General features: G+C 40.6%; 1 long non-coding RNA gene across 1 annotated transcript; it reads left to right on the top strand.

Moving 5' to 3' along the window:
* The first annotated feature begins 559 nt into the window (after positions 1–559).
* LOC133625078 (uncharacterized) lies at positions 560–10,407 on the top strand. The gene is made up of 3 exons (XR_009818368.1): positions 560–648; positions 7,658–7,768; positions 10,327–10,407. It is a non-coding gene; the product is annotated as an uncharacterized LOC133625078 (long non-coding RNA).
* The last annotated feature ends 11,612 nt before the right edge of the window (positions 10,408–22,019 follow it).

Consider the following 22,019-nt stretch of genomic DNA (forward strand, 5'->3'; position numbering starts at 1 on the left):
TGTTAAAATTAGAAACATGTTGAATAAGGCCTTGATGATAATTGCTAAAGTTGAGTATCTATGATAAAGTGACACAGATTTAGTCATTAGAAAAGAAAACTTCAGCATTTTCAAAGTGTTGGTTCTCACTGACTATGGAAACTCAATATGCTGTCACTTGAATTATTTATTGATCTGTTTAACAGTTTTACAGGCCATTGCCATATATTTGTTAACATTTGAAAAGCAAAACCAAAACAGCTATCTTTTATGTTCAGTCCATCTTGCACTATGACACATTTCCTGGATGAACTATGACCGATAAATTCCATGTTTGCTACGTGTTTTTGCAAAACTATAAAATCTATGGAGGCATCAAATGTAATAACACAGATGACACCCAGACATTCCTTTCCTACTGAAAATTGTAAGGGCTGACTTTCAGAGGAATTTAAGTAAAAGCCATGAATAAATCCTCAAAGTAACTTAGTCACTGAAATATCTTATTCAGATGATTGCCATCTAACATCATCTCCATTCCTGATTTAGGAGCTTGGGGGAGCAGAGAGCACTTGTGGAAGAGAGAACTGCTCTACCAGATACAACCACAGTTCAGAGGAAAGGACAAGTGGCTGACTCACCTGGATTTTGGCACCTCACTGTGATCAGGTATGATCTTCCAGCAGGATCCTCAGGAGTGAGACACATCCTGAACCATGCTCTGCTCTCGTTCACAGCAAGAACTTTAACCAACATTTTCCATCCCTTTGGTCAGTTTAGGATGAAACTTTCCACCTGTCCCATTGGTGCTGTTCCACTTCATATAGTTACCACAGGAACAAAAAGAAGTAGAACATATAGAATACTGGTTAATTAACATGAACAGACTATTGCTGTTCCAAGGGATATCTTTCATTTATTCATCATAGAATATCTCTAAGAAGTGACATTTGGAAAAAACAGAGTAAGCAAATAACTTAGCCATGGGGGATCTAGTGGAGCCGAGTTTAAGCAAATTTCTTGGATCACATAGAAGTATTGGTCCTTCATCTCCCTAGTGGATTCTCTAACTACTTAACTCCTCTGGACATATGCATGCAATCTCTCCCCAGCTCACTCCCTCCCCCTCCTTCTGCTGCATGCTCGGAGCCCACCCACTGGCTTTCCTCCTGCTTCTTTGCACAGATTGAGATGTTGGCTTTGGTGCTGGGCAGCAGTAATTGTAAACCATATGTAAGTTTCTATATGCTAAAGAATGGAAAAAAATTGTTCTTTGTGTGCCTGGCTCAAGAAGGAATGAAATCTGAACACACTAAATACAACTCTGTGATACAATTTGCACCCTAAAACTCCTAGCAACTGAGTCTTGTCCTCAAAAAAAGTTGAAAGATGTAGGTGCCACTGAAGACGTTTAGAGAAGAAAAATGGTTTATAGCCCAGTACCTAAATTCAGCTAAGACTTACTCAGACTGGGACAATTAAATTGACACACTTTGATGTGAAAATAGTTGTTATTCAGGACAAAAGCTAGCATTAAATGGAGTAGGAAATCTTCGTATTTGGAACTATAAATTTTGGAACAAAAGAGTGCTGTTTAATTTGCTTAGTTCTTCATACTTGCTCAACTAAATTTTTAATGAAAAGTGTGATACCATGCAAAAAATAACTGTTTACACACAGCACCTACATATATATATCCACTGTAATATTAAATTATCAAATTAGGGGAAAAAAGAGGTTTTATGTTAAAAAATATCCTTTTACTCACATTGGCTTATGACAGATAACACACCATGAGTATGAGACTTGCTTGGAATTGGAGAACAAGATCTTTGCATGTGTATAAAAGAGAGGTTAAGTATTTCACCTTTAAATCTGGTACTAAAAGCTAAAGAGAAAATCTTGCAGGAGAAAAGGAGACATAAGTCACTATTATCCATACAGGCTGGTTTTCATCATCATTTGCTTTTCCTCAGTCTTGTTGCTCAGTGAGGACAAGGAAAGAAAGACCAACGGCACTTACTTTCACTCTTGTGGCTTTACACTTAGACTGTGCTTAGCACCCAGGCTGTGCAGAACAGTCAGCCAGTCTGTTGTATCTAGCAACAGGACAAGGGGTAATGAGATGAAGCTGGAACACAAAAAGTTCTATTTAAATATAAGAAAAAACTATTTCACTGTGAGGGTGATGGAGCAGTGGCACAGGCTGCCCAGAGGGGTTGTGGAGTCTCCTTCCTTGGAGGTCTTCAAGACCTGTCTGGATACGTTCCTATGTGACCTGATCTAGGTTGACCTGCTTCTTCAGGGGATTTGGACTGGATGATCTCTAAAGGTCCCTTCCAACCTTACCATTCTGTGATTCTATCATAGAATCATAGAATTATATGAAACCTGGAGCAGGAATATCCAGGTACACAGTGAGCTGTCCTCCCTCTAAATCTGAAAACACATGGTCATTTGTCACAGCCTTGAGGAAAGTATGGGTATGAGCAGGTATATGATCTCAGAACTTGCCACACTGGACAGTTTTTCGGTAACCTTGTAAGTATGCTGACACCTCACTGTTTTCCTGTCAGTGTACCTGGCTTAGTCCTCAATATTTTAAGTTAGCACAGTTAACTGCAAATCTTTCCCAATAACAACAAAAACCATTTTCACTCTTTGGTCAATAAACATTTGCATGCAAAAGCTAAACAAGTGAGCTCTAAGGGTTTGGTAATACTAAGCCCTGATTGGTTAGAATTAATCATTTACAATGAAGGAAGCGACGGCTTCATTCATGCCTTCATTTCATGAGGTATTTCAAGAATGCTAATTTTAAATGAAAATATGACATTTTAAAATGTAAAATTCAACATAGTAGTTGCAGCTAAGAAGTTTGGATTAGCCAAGTAGACATTCTCCCTTCCTGTCATTTTATCTGTAAAGTTATATTCCCCTTGGTGGGTCAGGTTTTGTGCTAATGCATTTGAATATTATGGCACATCACAAATACTGTAAGACTGGGCTTAACTGCTGGAATGGAAGAGTGTTGATTTTATGCTGTGCCTTGCGATAGATGTGCCTTTGTGTAAAGCAGTAAAAATTGGTAGAGATGGGATACAAGTAGCAGTAAAAAGAAAAACGTTGAGATTCTTTCTTTTAAAATACATCCTGCAGTTTAGCCATAAAGCTCCTTATTTTTAGAAAACCAGTGGAATTGTTCAGGCTCTGCCCCTGCAGTTTCAATAGCAGTCTAGTGCTTTAAAACCCTGACCTTGAAAAGAAAGCGTTTACATTGTAAATGTACTGGCAGTATGTAGACTATTCTATGACTGAGTATCCAACTGCGGCAAAAAGTTCAGAAGCAGGCTTTCTTTATTCTGAGAAGCCTAATCCATGGGGCTTTTTTAGTGGCAAAAGCACTTGGCACTAATTGTGACTTAGTTCTAGCAGTGAACCCGTATAATTCTCAAATTTCACACAGCCAATTAATTCCCCTGAATACCAAGAATCACGGACTCTTGATAGGTGTTGATAGGCAGCATTTTTTTATGCTCAGATTTTCTACACACATAGGTGACCTTTGAAAGCTGGTTCTTGTGTCTAAAATGCAGTAGGGTTTCATAGCTTGGGATTTTGCATGAGTTTGTGATGACCAGAGAACTTAAAGGATAAGCAGAAAACAATCCATGGAGGTAACGGAGGGTTCAAGTGTGGCACTAGAGGGATGTGCAGACCCTCCTACTTGTGAGGCTGACTGTTGGAGGAAGTATGATGGAGAAGAGGCAAAGTACAACTGCTGGGACACCATGCAGCAGGTCAAATTCACAGCAAACCTTTTGTAAAAAGTCTCACCTTTGAGAATGTCTTTGAAAATGCTCATTTCTCCTACCTCACCACAAAACTATCAGGTTCTTTGTTCTGCTCTGGAGGCCCCCAGTCACAACCCTACAGTTTAGGGAGACTTCTCTCTTGCTTCTAAAGCACAGATTCACTATTTTTATTATGTACTGAAAAATGAGAACATCTCCAAACTTAGCAACTCATCCTTTAAAAACAAGATGAGCGTTCTGAGCATTAATAAACAAATCTGTTAATTTGTGCTAAAATTAAACTGGTCACTTTAAAAGAAATTTAGCATCTGTTCTTTGTCCTGAATAATCTTAAAACAACAGACTCTCTCAACTCTCAACACAGTAAAAATTAATTGAAAACTTGTGCACAAGCTGTACTTTATAAAAATAGGTTGTAATTAAGATAAGTTGCTAATTATTGTTTTATCTAATTGTGGTAATTATACAGGATCCAAAGTGGATCGGGTCAATAGTTCAGTTAACTCTGAAGTGGAGCTACATCAGACATGTAGCTGGACACCATCCTCCTCTGCAGCTGGTCTTCGCCAAACGAGTCTGCTAGATCTGACAGTGAAGGAGGTAGACTTTGCATGTCAAGAGTGCCCAATATTAGCATCTTTTCTGGTGCAAGTATCACTGCCTGAAGTTGGCATAAATGACTGAAAGGTCTCCTTGTGTCACTGTTGCCTCAACTCAACAGCACACTGAAAGAGCCCTATCAGGGAAACCAAGGCACCAGTAGGAGACCGCTTGAATGGCATCATGACTGTGCTAAAGAAGCCTAACAAAGGGTCTTGGTGGAAAGATCTAGAAATTTCTTTGGCTGATTACATCCTTCTACATTGAGTGAAGCAGTTGATAAAAATATCAAGAATAAAACCCCTCCAGTTATGGGCATGTTCCATTAATTTGCACTATAGCTGATATAAGCATGATCTTTTTGAGTAGTCTTGTGAAAATCTGAGGTGGGGACACCTTCAGAAAAGCTATACAGGCTCTCATATCTTTCAAACATCCTCAGCACTGTGTGTTATGCTTCTTAAGTGAATAATTGCTGCAGTCTCCACATCACAGCTGGACAGTTTAATACAGAGCTGGTTATACTCTAGTGTCAATGGCAGCTTGATAGGTATTTCCAGGGACTCCAATTGACAAGATAAATAGTCAGGTCACTGTAACTGCTTGTTACACATTCGATTGAATCCCACTTGTGAGAATTCATCAAATGGAGCCAACAAGACAATGTCTTTCTAACATTTGATACCCTGAAGTAAAATGATGTCAACTCAAAGGTCCTGCTTCTTCTTCAGCATATCCATCAAATAGTCGATCAAGACCTCAAATGAATGTTCATAGAAGGTCGTGGCCTTGCCAAATATAACCACCTTGAGAACAGAGAAAGTACAAAACAGCTTTTATACATTTTTATACATTTTTAGGGTTTTATAAATAAACCACAGTAGTCAGTTTAGCAGGAAATTTTCATCTCAAAGGGTGTCTTGAATAACAGTTGTACTCTGTTCCTCTGATTATGTGAACTTAGTAAAATAGATGATTCCTTACACCCTTCAAGCAGTTAAAACTATGCAAGTCTGCATCCTACACTTCAAGACAGTGTTGTAGGATTATCAACCATTCCCCCACTTAAATATTGTTATTTTTAGAAGTTCTGCAGATAATCTCATGGAGAGCGTGGGAAGGTTGTCTTTCAAAATGGTTGCATTCTCCTAAGTGGAAGTGAAGTCCCAATATGATGCTGTATGATACTTTGCTTGAATAAGTGATCATATGAGCAGAATATAACGCACCATACTCCCTGACTTGGATCTCTCAGGGCATATTTATGGAGACACGATGGTTACAGCTGAGCTCCCAGTGTCCACAGTATGCAAAACTCATGCTGTCCGTCAGTCCCAGCTACCTTTGTAGCATATGGTATGAGATACAGGATGAGTGCTCTTCTAGGAAAGATGCCAAGAAATCTGGTCTACAGGCTGTCAGCCAAACTATGGCACCAGCATGGCAAAAACAATGCAGAACAGCAGCCCAGTCACCCCACAGCTCAACCTGCAGGCCCTGCCAGCATGTACTCAGTCTGCGCTGAGAGACAGGGGTACCCAGAAATCTAGGCTGACCTCACTCTCCCCTGGCTGCTTTGAGGCTTGTGGAGCTGGTGTGAAGAGAGTTTATGATGAAAAAGCAGAGCAGAAGAAGCCTATATCCACAGGGGCATTTTGTGAAGAACAGCATGTTTCCATTGTTCTTCCTGCAGCTGAGATCACAGGCTCCTCTTAACGAAAGTAGCTGCTGGCTATATTCTTAATGGGAACACTATGATGGCACAAAGAGGAGGGGGAAAAAAATCATTTCTATTTTTAGGCAAACATTTGAATTTGGAACTAGAAACACAAAAATACCCTTCATTAGAATAATTAGATTTGGTAATGTTGTTATACAGCAGAGCTGAGGTTCTTTGGATGCCATTTCTGAGCATTTCTCATGCTATCTTCTATGAATTTTCTTAAAATTTCACCTCCTTTGGAATTTTAGATATAATTTATGTTTTATTTTTGGCAATTATACGATTCCTACAAATTTCTTGTTTAGGTTCAGGTTAAGTTGAGCCTTATTTCAACACAGTTGGTGGTTTTCTTTCTTGTGAAATGGAGCATTTTCTGCATTTAAGCATCTACAGATAGTCTCACACAAATCCTAGAAAACAGAGTAAATAAGTCATCTTATCTACTCTCCTGTCTCAAAGGAGAATCAACTATACCTAATGTCATCCCTGACAGATATTTGTCCAGTTTGTTCTAAACAGCCCCAATGATCAAATTTCCATAGTCTCCTTATCTATTTCAATGCCTAAATATCTTCTCAAAATTGAAATCATTATGAGATTATAAAGAATTAAACTATGCTGCCACATTTTGCAGTGCAGCCCTTTAAATTAATGTGAAATGACATCTTAATGTAAAAATGAACAACAGTGTCTAGCAGTTTGTTCAAGATGGGTGCCTTTCCTCTCACACAATGAGAAATACAAAATGATCAGTAACCTTCCAGTTCTACGAGCCATTACAAATCTCTTCATTTCAGTTTTCCTAACTCTAGGAGTAGACACTGCATACCTGAACTACCCACATATCTTTCGAGGCATACCAGAAGGTTTTTACTGGAGAGATGTTAGGTGTTTATGTGACAGACAATCTGGTGCTATGATTATAATTATACTGTAAGCATCCAGATAGTGCATCATGAACACAGATCTTCCAATTTTATGTACTTGTTGTTTCAATCATGTTCTGTAACCGAGCTCTATTTGAAAACTTAGCAATAATCTTTTGTATCAGGGACTCACTCCACAATTGCATGCAGTATATCTCCTGTAAGAGAGGTACAGTCTTCCACAGACTGACTCTGCTTTTTCCATCTCCCAGTTGCTCACCCCATCCTGCTTTCTTACATGGCCATACTCTGGCTGAGAGCTCCTAGAGAAAAACTGTCTTCTCACCACGCATTGGTACGCCTTGTTGAGCAATGCCTTGATCCTTTCACAGCGCTGGTAATAAATACTAACGAAGCATAACTAAATTCAAAATAATGACAGTATATCATCAAAAGCTGTTTTAGTAATAATAGTAACAAACAGTTGTGGGTATTTCATGTAAACAGGCAATCTCTTAAATGAAACTGCTCTTCAGAAAACATATTACATTCCTTTAGAGATTCACAAAACAGGGTTTCCATTTAAGAAATCTGTGGTCCATAATATACAGGTTTTTGAGGAAATTTCAATGTAGACATATCAAAGTTTCACTGTTGTTTTTTTTCCACAATAGGTGTAATAGCTGGCATGGTCCCTTTCATTCATCCTCCTTCCAGCTGCTTTATTAGCCATTTTAACTGTCGTAGCACAGGACAAACAAGCCACCAGAGAGAATGGTTGAAAGGTAAGTTAAGCAGCTACATGAACAGGGGCTGGAGGAGCAGGAGGGCATAAAGCATATACCTATAATATTGTTTTAAATCTTTTGCTCTGCTTTTCCTTAAAGTAAAAAAAAAAAAAAAATGTGGGAATTATTTGGGCATTTGTTCTTTTTCCTGACGTGCAGAACGGTGATTTGCTGAAGGGCTGGAAACTGATGGAATCACCTGCACTTGTAGCCTGAGCAAAGACAGCCGCTGTCCTAGGAATATTTTCCTCTACGAGTTTTAACAACCAGATCTTGTATAGGCTGCTTATTATTGTGCAGGCACAAAGTAACTGAAAAGAGGAGGAAAAGTAAGAGATCTTTTCCTGCCTACATTACTCCTTTCTGTTGGGTCACCTTCTCCAGCTCCCTAACACTGGCAGGGAGCAGGCTTGAAGCACTCTCCTTGCTCCAGCCAGGGCTATCTGGGATCCTGTGCTGGGTCTCCCTTGGACATCCCTGAGACTACTTCAACTCCACACAGCTAAAACCACTATGGTCTTTACAAGCACACTGTAGAAAGTCCAAAGGGACTTCTGCTGCAGCAGAAAAAAGGCCAAATCCTTTATGGAGTGCATGAAGCCAAGTGCCCTAAATGCTTGTGAAACCCACTTTTACAAAGAGAGCTTTTAGAAAAGCAGACTCAGCTGTTCAAAGGATGAGTCCTGTTGGAGTTCTCCTGAATCTCTGAGGCAGTGAGGCACCTCCATGTCCCGGCAGAGCAGCTCAGAGGCAGATTACCCTGATGCTGCACTCACACAGCCGAGCACGACTCCAACATATGTTCCTTGCTTTTTTGGCTGAAGTTATGGTTGTCTTTCCTCTCCTCCCTTTCTCTCCCCCACCATTCACCCTCACTCTGACTCTCACAGGAGCAATAAATGCCAGCAGTAAATATTCTCAGCCTTACAAGGATTTCAGTAAATTAAGGTTCACATCCAAGCTTTGGGCAACTTCCTGTATTCTAAATGGGATCCAAATGAAGGTTTTCCAAAGTCTATACTGTATAATAATAATAAAAAACATATCTAAATCATTAAAATGAGTGACAGCATTCCCTATACCAGTTCTGGGCGCCATAAATAATGTATAAACCCAATCTGCATTACATTAGCAAAAGATAAAAATTAGAAAAGGGTGAGAGTAAAAAACGTTTCATTTTTCATTGACACAAAGGAAATCCTCCCGGCTCCTGAGCCGAGAGCTCCATCTCGTGGGTGATGGTGGATGCGGAGTCAGATTCTGCCCATCACAATACTACCCTTTTATACATTTTCAATCGTTTAAAAAAAAAAAATCGTTGTGAGAATACAAATTATTTATCAAAACAAAAAAAAGCCAAAGGAAGCAAAGCAAACCAGCACCAACCCCCTCTGCATCCCCACCACCTGCTGTATCTCACGTCTTCTCCCATACTCTCTTTCATTAGAAATGAGACAGTAATTTGCTCTCATCGCTTAAGGGGGTTACAGCCGAACTAATGAATGCAAACTGGCACCCGTGGCCTGCCTGGCATGCTGGCTCCTGAGCACAGTGCTGCCCAGAGCTCATGCCAGGCCTGTCATGCCTGTGGCACCAGGGACAGGCTCCCACTGGGCCACCTAGGCTCTGGGCCAAGTGCCCCATGCACACCTCTGGGCCAAGCTCTCTTCCTGGTCCTATCATAAACGGTTTTTTCACCAGTGGAAAAGGTGATACTTGAGGTGGATACTTGTAATAGTTCTTTGGGTCAGCTCAGCTTCACAGAGGTCAGGTCTTCCAGCAGGGTCCCCATGGCACACAGTCTGGGCTGGCCAGGGCAAGGGTGCTGCTCAGCCTCCTTTTTCTCCTTCCCTCCCCATCTAGCCAGCCTGTACCTGGTAGATCTGTGGTCGAAACCCTCCCCCAGAAATGTCTGCAATTGCTATTGCATTTATGAATATTTGGAATGTACTCCGAGGATGAAAGGCTCCTTATCTGGGTACCTTTCTTGCCTAATATCATCCCATTATGTCTTATTATATGCCTCCTCTAATGCCAGGAGTTCCTGTAGGGCAGCACTATCTCTTCAAGTCATCCTTCAAATATTTGTGAGTACATCTCTCATTCTCCTACCAAGAGAAGTGAGATAAAGCTTAAGAAAACCCAGCTTTTCTACTGCTTGGCTTTCTCTCTCTTTTTTTTTTTTTCCTCTTAAAACATTCTTCAGAATTTGATGTGCTTTAAATTTAACCATTATTTTCTAGACCCCATTAACCAACAAAGAGTGCATTGTTACAGGCAATGGTGAATAGCACGGTGCAGTTTACAAAGCAATATCCTCCTAAATGCAGCAGTCTGCTTCACTGTCATAGGCTTGTGATTAATAGAAATTTGGACATAGCCTTGGCTTTAAGAAGTTGCAGACCAGAGCACAGAGGGGGTCTAAGGAATAAGATAACATTAAGAAAGGGAAGACACAGATATTCCATGAAAAATGAGCAGATTTGCCCTAAAGAGCAGACAACAGAAAATCCACACAGAGTGAGCACATTCATGAAGTATGTGGTTTTCCACAGGCGCTGTGTCACCATAGGCAAGTACCAGTTGGGACTCACCTCCCTCCACACACTGATGAGACTGGAACCTGATGCTTTTGGACTCAAGACTTGTACCTTGTTTATAAGGGAGTGCTGAGGAGGAGCCTCTCTGACCTCCTAGGTGTTTCTTAGTGGTAGCTCTAGCTGAGTATCCCTCATAGACATCTGCAAAACAGCAAAATGCAAATCTAGACCTCTTCCTTTTCCTTTCAAAGCAACTATGTAAAATAGACTTTGGCCATACTAGGGACTCGTGTACCAAGGTTCTGCATCAGATCTCAAAACTCCACATTTCATGTGAAACTTATGGGACAAGAGGAAACCTACTAAGAAATGAAGGAAAACAGGCTGTAGGATCAATGCCATTTCTTGCTCAGCTGGGACAGGAGATCACCTGGATAGTGCTGGAAGATAGAAGAGTGCTGATACGTGCTCTTCAGCGCAGCAAAGACTGGACTTTTAAGCAAGATGGTGAGCTGATGGTCTGAGATCAGCGATGCATTTTGTGATGGAGGAGAAAAACGCAAGACATGAAAAGAGAGGTAAAAATGAAGGTGCCTCGAAAATTAACCTTGTATATATTAGATGGACTTTATATATATGATGTTGATGTTCTATAACATTTATATTCAAATCAAAAGAAAGTACAAAATACTGTTTGGTGGATTGCTGCAGTTCAATGGCCATCAGCTGTTCATAAATCAAGTACACAGACAGACTGCAAACTGCTTTGCTGCCATGCCAAAGACACAGTGATTAATGCTTCCCTTATGGATTAGGGAGGCACTGAGGTAATGTTGTATGCAACTCTAAGATGCTACCTTTTTTTTCACTGCCCAGTTGAAAGTCAGGCAAAGTTTAATCACTATTACTCAGAATTAAACTGCTAAGATTGTGCCATGTGTTTTATAACATACATGTGTGTCTTTGCAAGTGTCTTTTTGATTTTTTTTTTGTAAATTCAATAACTGCTATGCAGTAACTTTGTTAGTATTTTCTTCTTACACTTACTTCACTATTTTGCGCTATATAAGTTTCTGTACACACTATATTTTAGCATATACATACATGTAATTCTCTTTCCTTTGCTGAGGCAGTTTTTCAGTCTTTGCAGTGGGGCATCAATCCAGTATCTACGAATCATCTAGTCTCTTGAGCCTGGAGAAGAAAGGAATCACTAGAAATTCCCCTGATTCCTCAGGGAGAACTAAAAAAAAAAGAGTCCAAAGACTCGCAGTAGGAAGAATTGTGGTGCCCCTGTTTTTATGGAGTCAGATCTCTCCCTGCCAGGAGGATCAGGAGCGGTATGGGACTTGGTGGGTATTTCACAAATGGCAGTCCCCATCCTCTGTCCGCTCCAGACCATGTCAATCTCCTTTCATATTACTCTTGTATACAAACTCCTGCTCATAAACTCAGATTAGCTCAGCTCTTGGACAGGGAATATATAGGTGTAGCTGGACTGTTTTTCCATGATTTATATGTTCTGAAAAACTTGAAAGAACTGTAAGGTCTGAAAGAACCCCTCCTCTCCAGTGCCTTGCTATGTTCTCTGCTATTTTCTCTTCCCGCATGCAAAGACTCAGAGGATTCATTAATGAGATTTCCTAACCTCATTAATTGACCAAGTGTAGAGGAAAAAAAGTCACAGACACTGATAAAGCTAATATGTGACTCTGGATTCACACATTTGAAATCAGATCCTATTATTTGGGTTTTCTTATACAGCTCTGATGTGCAGCATTGGCTATTCTGTTGCTACTCATAGCATGTCTAACATTCACACTTGTGTGATTCCAGTGTTTTTAGCTGAATGCACTGTCTGATGAACGGCAATATTCTAACCTAAATTGAAATATATCTGTTGAAATCACTGTTAGGGAAAAAAAATCTAACTCTAGATTTAAAAAAATATATATTCCTGTATGGCTTCATTTGCTGATGAAAGAAACAAGTGAAATGAAATTAATCAAAACGCACACATCTCTACATTCATAGAAAAAGTAATTTGCTGCTATTTTAGCAAAATGCTCACAGAACTCATGCAACACATTTCCTCGATTTCTTATTATAGGACAATTGTTCTACATTGCTAAAAAGACTTAGAGAAACACAACATTCTTGTCTGAGAAAAGTGGAATATTAGTGGACAAACTGTTCACTTGATTTTATTTGGCTTCATAAAATAAAGTAGCTGTTGTATTTCGAATAACCAAAGATACCCACCGTGTTCCAAAGATATTGCTTTATGCACATCTCACTATTTCCCTGCTTAACTCTGTCAGTAGATATTTTATAAAGTGTACAGACTGATATAAAGAACATATCAATAAATACTTTGAAATTTAGTCATCTATCTCTTTTTGTTTTTATTCATTAAGAATCCACAGACAATTGTCTTCCAAATCTTCTACTAGACTTTCACAGTTTAGATTTTATACAGGACACAGGTTCCATGAGAAACACTCATCAAAGTAATTCATATTCTATATTTATTTGCACTGATCAACCATCAATTAGTCTTTTAAATGTATGAAATTCTTCTTCGTGTTCTTCTATTATTCATTACTCCCTTATATAACTGACTAGTCTTTCTGTTTAACCTTCTAAGGCAAAACCAAGACTCTTTGTAATCTTACAGAAGCTCAAAATTAAAAATAATGTTAATGATTCTGGGTTTTCCCTCAGTAAAATATTAAAAGGGATATTTTATTCACATTGATCTTCCTTTGCATATATTTTCTGGTTCAGTAGGTTTCAGCTACCTTCCTTTTCATTCTAAATAAAGCTTTTCAGTACAAATATTTCTTTCAGACTATTCAAATCTCTTAGCATGATAAACAGGCATTGCAATTTGACTGAATCACCATATAGGTAAACAGTTCTTTACTCCACAAAAATTACAAAAAGTGTTGTGACAAGGATTTCCATTCTCTATATACAGATCTAACTCTTTCAGATGTTCAGAAAAAAAAAGTATTTACGCTGAACACCTTGCAGTTAAGGAATAATAAAAGCTATTTACTAGGCATGAGCCTCATTTCAGAATGTCTCTCATTTAGGAGTAACTCTATCTCTTTACATTAGTTAATGAGATAGGTTTGATTTTAAGTAACTTCAGAGCCTGAGAAGATGAAACATTCAGGTTTTGCAGTATGTGAACATCTGCCTCAGACTTCTCAAATCACCTTGAAATACTTGTTCATGGACTGCAGGGGTGCATGGAGGTGCAGGGTTAGGGAATGTGCCTTAAATACTGCTTTTCTGGTTCTTAGCATTGTGCTTGAGATCCTTAAGCTCTAATTTCTGCCTTAGAAATCCTGATAATTAAAGATATCATGCTGTTCTTGATATATGGAAAGTGTCAGTACATATCTACAGTGAAGATCTGCCCCACTGCTATGTGCTGGCTCAATGTCACAAAACTCAGAGGTTTGGCTTTGTGTCACATTCTGCTTCCCAAGGGTATAGGATTCTCTGCTTACATAGTAACAGTCACTCTGTTCATCAAACAAGACATAGCAAACACTAAATAGGAGTAGGAAGGACGTTGAGTGTGTTTTTGTTGCTCTTCTCAGCAAATAGATTACTAATGATTTATTACAAGAAGAATATACAGTGAATAAAAGTGGTCCTTAAAAAAAGGAATGGATACAAAGTAGCAAGTGTAAAAAAAATGAACAATAGCATTTTTCAGTTGGCTTTTTGCAGGGGAAGAGGAGCTTCCCCTTGGAAGATTGTTTTCCTGAATTAAAGACAGTGTTCTGTTAGCCAGGTTCTCATTGGCCTTTGCCTTTTTAAATTTTCCTCTGGCAAAGATACGCTCTTGGCTCTATGGGTAGTAATATGAGAGGTGTGGACTATGAATTTTCTTACTTCTGATGTGGTTTAAAACTGAAAGTGTGAAAATCTGACAAGTAAATTTTAGTAGATACACATTTTGATTATTGTGACTCTAAGTCTGGTGGTATCTTGCATCAAAGAGTAAAAACATTTACAAAGCCCCAAGTCTTTATGGTAAAGGTCAATGAATGATCAATAAATACAGAAAACTGTTCCCCATGATGTCAGTGGCCCAGAGGAGACCAACAGTTTAGTGACATTAAATTGCAGCTTTTCTCGTTAGAGCTCTAGGTAAGGTATATATGCCCCATGATTAATGACACATCATTTATACAGTATTACTAGCAGGCAAATAATTCTAACTACCAATAACATTAAATCATAATCACTATACAAATAATTTACATAATGTAATGGAGTATCTGGTCATTACAGGGCAAACAATTCACAACATTAACTGAGGTTATCACAGAGTAAATAACATTAGAAATTAAATCCAAGCTAATATCAGGTTTTATCCAGTTAATACCCAGTGAGCGTATCCCTAGCAAAACACATTAGACTGTGTAAAGATGTCAAGTACTTACTTTAATGTCTAATACAATGCAACTTGGATATAACATGTAAAAACATCCTATCAAGCAGGATGTTACTGCCTCTCTGGAGGTGTATGAATAAGCAGCTGGGAAAATTCACAGTGAAGCTTATTGGTTTGTATTGCTTCATGGATTTTCCTTCTTTTGAAGGGTTAAGTCTTCAGATGCTGGCCACAAGGTCCTGCTTGTTATATGAAGGATAAGGCACCGTGGCAGTCACAACCATCTCAGATGAGGCCAGTCTGTGTTCACACATTTGAAAGATAGCTGTAGAAGTAGCATTTTACTAAAGCTGGCATTAATCTAAATCTATTAATAGAGTTACTTACAACCATGGAATTAGATAATGTTCTAATCCAGCATATAGAGCATGCAATCAGCCAGAAATATGGTGGGAAAGAAGAGAGTATAATATACAGGAGGTAATAACATATCTTAGAAAAAAGTAAAAGGAAGCCCATAGAATGCTGGATTAGTATAACTGTGAAAATATGGACCCAAGGACCGAGCTATACGCTTTACTAAGGAGGTGAAAATATTAGATGTCAGGGAGAGGTAAAAGGAACAGTTGCTTTTCAGCTTTTCATCCTCCTACTGAGAGGAAAGTATGAGAGGCAGACAGTGTTGCTGAGAATAACGCCTGCAAGCTAACAGATGTGTTTGTGAGCTTCAATACAGACATTTTTTTATGGAAGAGAGACTACACTTTACTTGCTTGTTTTCATTTTCTTTTGTTTTTCTGAAATCATAAAGCAGAAGAGGATACTTCGGTTACAAAGCTGGACACTCAGGCACATTCAGTAACCTTAGGGACATTAAACATTTCTTCACGTGTCCTTGAGATGCTGAAGGACATTTGGACATCAGCAGTGAATTCTACTTGACATGTCCATCCATGGTAAACAAAACAGAGAAAATCCCTTGATTTGAACTCTGTCCTTATTCGGTACTACTCTTGTGACTCATTTTCAGTTTCCCAGTGTCTCATGTAACTCCATGTTAGGCCATAGGCAGATGTCCTCCTTAAGATTCCAAGTGCCTATTCAACCATTCTACCCCTGGCTGTTTGCACAGCCAGCAGCTGGAAGCTGTACCCACCTTGCTGCTTCTGGAAGGGATCCTAGAAGGATTTGCTAAAATGCTTCAGGCAAACAGCCCATAGCGCAAACCACTTTCATCAGCTGTTTAAATTAACCCATTTGTGGTTGTCTACAGCAGATTAGCAAATACTGACAAGATTCCTCCTGAGGACAGGAATTTCTAGCATAAACAAGTAGCATACAGCTGGGGGAGACAGAACATTTCCAATGGGCATAGCTATGCCAATGTCTATGTCTGATTTTAGGTGGCTGTGATGAACAGCTGTACAGTAACTGAATGTACTGAAAGCAGGTTAGCCAAATTGAGGTCAGCCAAAGTGATAGAAGTGTGGGGCACAGTCTTGGGTTTTGGGATGTTTAAGTACCTAGAAAAAGAGCTTGGTTTTCATATATGCTGCCTGGTTTCTACTCTTGTGGAAGTTCGTGTAAGTGGCAGATGCATAGCACCTGTGGGACCACCAATTTATTCAGGCATCTCAGTCTTTATTAAAGCACTAACTTTATTCTTAGCTTTGGAAGCTTTTCTTCTGTGCATAAAAACTTCTGAGGTTTTAATAAATTCTCTTTAAAGGAATCTTAATCTCATTTCACAGAATCACAGAATCATTATGGCAGGAAAAGACCTTGTCATGGTTTTGCCCAGCCAGTAACAAAGCACCACAACAGTCTCTTGCTCGCTGCCCCCCATCAACCCCCACCCTTGTTAGGATGGCAGAGGCCCCAGAGAGATGGGCGGAAAAAAAATAACCAAGGACCTTGTGGATCAAGACAAGGGCAGGGAGAGCTCACTGACAATTACAGTTCTGGTCAAAACAGACTCCACTACTCAACTTAGAGAGGAAAGTAGGAAAGTTTATTCTACTACCTACAAGAAAGAGAACAAAAGCAAAACCAGAGCAGGATGATGAGAAAAATACAACCAGCTCTTTAAGCTCTCCCCCATTTCTTTCTGCACCCAGCTCACTGCTCCTGATATCTCTACCTCCTCCCTCATCAATGGCTCAGGGGGGCAGGGAATGGGGGATATGGTCAGTCTCTCATAGGTGGGCTCTGCCTCTTCTCTCTTCTCAGAGGAGGACAACTACTCACATTCTTCCCCTGCTCCAACACAGGGTTCCTCTCAGGGGACACAGTCATTAATGAACCTCTCTGGTGTGGGTTCGTCTAGGCAGCTACAGCCTCTGCTCACAAACTCCTCCAGCATGGGACTCCTGTGCGGCCAGCAGCTTTCTAGGCACCTTCTGCTGCAACATCACCCTCCCACAAATTCACAGCTTTCTCTAGGCACAGTCACCACCTCTGGTGTGGGGTCCTCCATGAACTGCCAACAAATCTCTGCTTCACCACCCCTCTCCACAGGATGCAGGGAGGTCTCTGCTCCAGCATACTTCTTCTTCTCTTTGCTCACTGACATTGGGTTCCACATGGTCTCTTCTCTCTCCTCCAACTCCTTGTACCACCACGAGCTGGAAATGGAAAATAAGAATAGCAAGATGGAACAGGAAGAACCCTCCTCTTCTGGCTTCTTCTTAAAAAGTGGTCGTGGAGGTGCCTAATTGGCTCAGCCCCAGAAGTGGGTCTGGCTCAGAGCTGGGGAAATTTTTGAGCAACTTCTCTCACTGTTCAGGTGAGGGAGCAGTGGCACAGGCTGCCCAGAGGGGTTGTGGAGTCTCCTTCCTTGGAGGTCTTCAAGACCTGCCTGGACATGTTCCTGTGCAACCTGATCTTGGTGAACCTGCTTCTGCAGGGGGGTTTGGACTAGATGATCTCTAAAGGTCCCTTCCAACCCCTACCATTCTATGATTCTATGATTCTTACAAGGAGCCATCTTTACAGCCCCTTCACCCTTACCAGAAATGGCTCCACAAAAACCCATGACAGTACAACTACTAACCTCATACTGCCAGGCCCATCACTAAACTAAAACATATCCCTCAGCATTTCATCCATGAGTCTTTTTAATATCTCTAGGCATGGTGAGCCCATTCCAATGCTTAATAACATTCTTAGTGAAAAAGTTCTTCCTAATCTCTAATCTAAACCTCCCCTGGCGCAACTTGAGCCCATTTCCTCTTGTCCTGTCATTCATTACTGGAGAGAAGAGACTGACCCCCATCTCACTACAACTCCAGGTAGTTGTAGAGAGTGATCATAACTCCTCAGCTCTCTCAGCCCCTCCTCAAAAGACTTGTCCTCCAGACTCTTCACCAGTTTTGCTGACCATCTCTGGACACGCTCCAGCACCTCCACATCCTTCTTGTAGTGAGGGTCCCAGAACTGGACACAGTATTCAATGTGCAGCCTCATCAGCCCTGAATACAAGAGGACAATCACTTCCTTGGTCCTGCTGGTCACACTATTTTTGATACAGGCCAGGATGTCATTGGCCTCTTGGCCACCTGAGCATACTGCTGGCTCATGTTTAGACAGCTGTCAATTAATATCCTCAGGTCCTTTTCTGCTGCACAGCTTTCCAGCCACTGCCTCAAGCCTGTAGCGTTGCCTGATGGTATTATGGCCCAAGTGTAGGACCTGGCACTTGGCCTTATTGAACTTCATGCAATTGGCCTCAGCCCATTAGTACAGCCTGTCCCGGTCCTTCTGAAGAGCCTTTCTGCCCTCAAGCAGGTCTATGCACTTGCCCAGCTTGGTGTCATTGATAAAGATGTTAAATATGACAAAGATGTCTCCTCAGTTTGTCTGCTATCAGGAACAGTATTTAGAGTATGAAGAAGGCTGAGAGACATATTGTGGTGGTTTATCCCTGGCTGGGTACAAGATGCCCATCAAGTCATTCTATCACTGTCCCCCTAAACTGGACAGGGGAGAGATAAATATAATGAGAGGTTAAAGAGTTGAGATAAGGACAGGGGGAATCACTCAGCAATTAGTGTCATAGGTAAAACAGTCTCATCTTGGGGAGAAAAGATTTGATTTATTAACTAATCATCAAAACAGAGCAGGGAAAATGAGAAGTAAAACTGAATTTTAAAGCATCTCCCCCCACTCCTCCTTCTTCCCAGAACTCTCCTTCCTTCCCCTCAGTAGCACAGGGGAATGGAGGTTATGGTCATTTCATTAAAAATGGACCTTGCTGCTGCCTCTTGTCAGGGGGAAGCCTCCTCACACTTCCCACTGCTACAGTGTGGGGTTCCTCCCATGGGAGACAGTCCTTCATGAACTTCTCCAATGTGGGTCCTTCCCATGGGCTGCAGTTCTCCATGAACTGCTTCAACATGGATCCTTCCCACAGGGGCAGCTCCTCACACCCTACCCCAACATGGCACATCCACTGGGAGAACAGTTCTTCAGGTACTGACTGCTCCAGCCTGAGTCCCTCACAGGATCACAAGTCCTGACAGCAAACCTGCTCTAGTGTGGGCTCCTCTCTCCCTTCTGCTGCTACTGCAGTTTAGCAACTGTGCAGCAACTTCTTCCCCTTCTCAAATACATTACTCACAGAGGTGTTACCTCAATCAATAATTGATTGGCCAGGCCTTGGTCAGCTGCGGGTCCATCTTAGAATTGATTGACAATGACCCTATCAGCTACAGGGGAAGCTTCCTGGAGCCCTTGTTTAAAGAAGCCTGTAGCCTCCCCACTACCAAAACCTAGCTCAGCCAAAACCACTAGAGACATTGGCCAGTTCTGTACCAAGTAACAAAAGTGGGTTTGCTGTAGTTCTCTAGTAAAGCATCAAACTCACCTCCTGTGTTGTAACTATGTGGTACAGATGCCCATTTGCCAGTCCACTGTTTTGCCAGTACACAAGAAGAGGAATAGCTCAAGCATTTGGAAATCCAGACATCATAAGAAAAGTGAGCGAGATGGTACTGAATTAACTATTTTGATATTAGGACTGTAGAACACTATGGTGTGACAAGGCTTGAATTGGGAAAAGGGCAATAAATTAGTTTTATCCCATTTGAAATGTTTAAATCAGCTACAATAGTACTTATTACAGAAGTTAAAAATGTAGCTGTGCAGTGATGAATTCTGTCCCTATTTATTGTATCAGGAATTAGATCTAATGTGTTGCTGAAGAATGGGTTTTGAGAGTCACCTTCAACTTATTAGCCCTAATTAGGAGAGCAGACGTGACCCTTCCAGTTTAGAAAGATAAGGAGCAGCCTTCTGTTAAGGCAAAGGCATGAGACTCAGGAAAGCAATGCTAGAATTATCCCTCAAATTACTCTGTGAATCAACAATGCTATGGATCAGGAGTTTGGCCCTTCCTTGCTTGCCAGTTGACTTCAGGTTCCTGCAGGACATTGTTTCCTGCTTCAGCTCTGCTGAATTCAAAGTTCTCAGCTTGTGCTCTTTTATTTCTAATACTTAATTCTGCCCTGCTCTTCACCACATGGCCTGTTCTTTTTAACTGTGTAGCAACATCAGTTGCCACCTCTGCAGTGAGCTACTTCACTGAAACAATTGGAACATCAGTAGCAATATTTGATCATAGCAAGCTCCTTTGCTTATCAAGATTAATGAATCCATGTTATTCGAGACTCCCAAACATCTCAAAATAATTTTCCTTGGTAGTGCAGTATCTCTTTATCATATTGATTTAACCTCTAATGTACTTAGCACCAGTGCCTGTGCATTACCAGTGGTTCGAGAATCTGTGGCCCAGGTACGAGCACAGCTGTGTGCCACTACCTGTGAGAAACAGCTGCAACAGGCTCTGCCTGAGAAATCATCAGTCTACCCTCTGCGCTTGGTCTGTCACCTGCACTGAAGCTGGGGGGTGGTAGGACTGAGCCGATGCCTGTGAGGTCCCTACCATGCTGCCTGGCTGGTGACTGCAGCTCTGGAGCTCAGAGACTTGCTCTTCCCTGATGCCTAATGTAGCAGGTTATCTGACAGTAACCTACTGTCCACTCCAGGACCAGATCAAGCAGTTGGTACTGGATATATTTTCAAAACACTTGGGTTATATCTAATTTTATTTAAAAGAATCTCTTCTTACTTCACTTAAAAGGGATTTTTAAGATTGCATAAAGGTTTATGTCCCTTCAAAGGAATACAATAGGACTTGTAAGGTTTTTGTAAGTCAACTAGATGATCAAATGAGAGCAAATCCTCATCTTCTACCCAGAGAGAACTAAGGAAACAGGGCTACTCAAATTTAGTACTCCTGCTTGGTCACACTGTTATATTAGAATTCATTATTTTTGATTGCAGGGCATAGAAAAACCCTGCTCTAAGGCTAGGTGGTCCTTCCTTAATTTGGATTGTTAATAAAACTAGAGGCATAGTAGTTCTGTTAAGTACAATAGCTAATTGTATTTATACTCAACATCCTTCATTGGTTCAGTCTATAAATAGTAATACAGACAATTCATACCTATTTTCATGATGCTGTATGCTATCATGTATTTCTCCATTTAGCACATGTTCCAACATCATCTAAGATGACAACGTATGTACAGTCCTTGGAGGCTTAGAGAACTTACCAAAGAGCCAACTGATCCAAAACCCTCCTAGTAACCTTCCCTCCTCTCTAAGTACAGTAGGTACCTTGATATAGCAAGGAATTAATCTCATTGCTTGAAACTGCTTGACTCTCTACCAGCCTGTAGCTTTGATACAAAATAGGTTCATTCTCCTATCCTTCTCTCTCTAATTGAAAAATGAAGTTTTCTATAAGTTGCATTTCAGACACTTACTCAACAGTGATGAATAATGGCTCACCTTTCCCACCTTCTCAAAGAAGACATGCTTAGCCTCCCTTTGCCACCTGCCGCTGCAGCACTGCAACTCCAACTACACTTTTACTTCTGTTTAGATAGACCTACCTACAGGTTTCATGCTGACAAAAACAATTAGCATATTCCTTCATTTCCACTCTTTTATCCTGTACAGTTGCTCTCCTCCTGGGTATTATGAGTTGAATTCAAAAGCACTTCTTGTTTGCTATGGTTTCTTCATATAACTCCTGCTGGCAAAAGAAAGTGTCACTCACTAGTGGCTGCAAGGAAAGATCATTTACAGCAGGTGATGCAAACCTTCATAATATGCTTGTCTTTTTTTTTTTTATACACATTGCTGGATAGCTAACACCTCTTGGAGATGATTTACGCAAACATTGCTCCCTTATATGCAATCTATCTGTGCTGTATTCAGGCAACAT

This window comes from Colius striatus, chromosome 3 (genome assembly GCF_028858725.1).
Source record: "Colius striatus isolate bColStr4 chromosome 3, bColStr4.1.hap1, whole genome shotgun sequence".
NCBI lineage: Eukaryota > Metazoa > Chordata > Aves > Coliiformes > Coliidae > Colius > Colius striatus.